Here is a 2,153-nt window from a genome sequence, read left to right on the forward strand (position 1 = left end):
CCCCCTCCAGATGAATCCATGGATTCCTTCCACCAATTCCCCCTCCAGATGAATCCATGGATTCCTTCCACCAATTCCCCCTCCAGATGAATCCATGGATTCCTTCCACCAATTCCCCCCCTCCAGATGAATCCATGGATTCCTTCCACCAATTCCCCCTTCCAGATGAATCCATGGATTCCTTCCACCAATTCCCCCTCCAGATGAATCCATGGATTCCTTCCACCAATTCCCCCTCCGGATGAATCCATGGATTCCTTCCACCAATTCCCCCTCCAGATGAATCCATGGATTCCTTCCACCAATGACATTGACGCTCTTCAGGAACACAATCCATCCTCCACACTCCTCGGTGACCAACCATGGCGTCCTCCTCACCTATCCAGCAACCTCAACCTCCCCTCAGTCACCAGAGACCTTAGATGATGACGTTCCCCCCATTTCCCTGGAGACGTGTGAGCCCCGATAATGGAGCTCCTCTGACCCGTCCCTGTGAGAAGGACTTCCTGCCAGCCACGTCTACTAGGACCTCACGGGGTTTATAGATAACCGGTGAATAGTACAAACTCCTCAGGCTCCGTGTTTGGCCCATGTGTCATCTACATACAATGATCATGGTTAACGTTCTCCCATCCAGAAGTCAGGGTCAAGGCTCGATAGCCAGATTGAAGATACGGGGGAGGCATCACACCCCATCCATGGCTTCTGAAGCACATAAACCTCGAATACAGATCACTGAGAAGTCTTTCCCCAAATCTCTGGACAGGATGTGACCGGAGCCCGGGTGGAGGGGGACCTTTTATCTGAGCAGACTGTGCAGCTGTTAAGAGTCCTCTGGGACCTAGGGGCCCATTTACACTAATGTGGTTTGGCTTGCTGCGCTGGGACCCCTCCAGCTGGACAATGCTCACTCACATCTACGGCAGCTGAGGAGCAGGAGACGTCCCTAAAGTGCATGTCAGGGCCACGGTGCTTTAGTATCGCCCTGACCTTGGTCCTGGTTTGTGATATGCAACTGGATTGGTTGCTGGACCAACACGGAGGGCACGTAGGACCTGGCCCCCACTTCCCCTTAACATGATCCGGACAGGAATTGAAGTTCAGGGTATGGAATATCTATATATATGAATGGGGGGCCCCAATAGCAGATTTCTTCCTCTATTCCTGTTCGGGAACGCGCACACATACGCACGCGCAGCAATAAAAAGCATGGGCAGGATCATGAAATCTTTATATAGAACCGGTTCTCATTACAGACATTATGTTATACCCAGTGATGTCATCACTGGGTCTCTGTGCTTCTCTATGCAATGCAAGCAGATCATGGCTGGTGGGAGGCTGTCCATAGCTTCCTGAAATCATCACAGCACCTTGCCTCAGTACACCTCTCAAGACCCCCGATACAAGCAGTGGGCTAGCTAGCTCCTGGGGGAGGAGTTATGCAAATATAAAAATTGTGTATTTGCATACAGACCGCCCTAAGGTAACGCCCACATGCAACTCTAAGCCTCCATGATTGAAAGAACTGAAATCCAATGAAGGAAAAGGGGCGGGGCCAGTCAGGCTGGGGGGGAAAGAGCTAGACGATGCTGGACATCCTCCACCAGGAAATGAGGCGGAGCTCTATCTGACTTGCTGCAGCTTCTATTGCTGCAGCTTCTAATGCACACTGTGAGACTGGCAGCGTGCAGTGACATCAGAGGAAGAGGGGGAGGAGCCGGTATAGACTGAGCAAGACTGAAGCGGGGGAAGTGAAGGGTCTCCAGCTGCTGTAGAACTACAAGTCCCAGCATGCCCCGCCATTGATCCAGTGGGAGAGGAGAGTTCAGCATTGTACAATCAGAGAATTCACCAAATGTAATCATGACAAGAGGGGCTTCCTGGCCTCTACCACAGGGACTGTGGCCCCTATCCCGAGTCCCCGTGAAGGAGGGAGGGGTTGGAGGAGGAGTATTCGGCCGCACAGCATTCATTACCATAGCGCAGTGCCGGGGGAACCTGTTGCCATGGGAATGGGGAGCGCAGGCTCCGGGCTAATAATAGGGAGCGAGGCGGTGACAGGTAATTAGATTGTATCTGGATCTGATTCCGCAGGAAGACAAAGAGGAGGGAACGGGGGGGGGCATGGGACCGGAACCAAGGGGGGATTCTGG

At 52.7% G+C, this 2,153-nt stretch overlaps 1 protein-coding gene across 1 annotated transcript in view; it reads right to left on the reverse strand.

The window, feature by feature from the left end:
- The window catches only part of LOC108802397 (immunoglobulin superfamily member 3-like), a 67,416-nt gene that overhangs the window by 49,100 nt on the left and 16,163 nt on the right, over positions 1-2,153 (reverse strand). The gene's annotated exons all lie outside the window — the stretch shown is intronic.

The sequence above is a fragment of the Nanorana parkeri genome, unplaced genomic scaffold, assembly GCF_000935625.1.
Source record: "Nanorana parkeri isolate BGI_ZX_2015 unplaced genomic scaffold, ASM93562v1 scaffold2841, whole genome shotgun sequence".
NCBI classification, from domain to species: Eukaryota; Metazoa; Chordata; class Amphibia; order Anura; family Dicroglossidae; genus Nanorana; species Nanorana parkeri.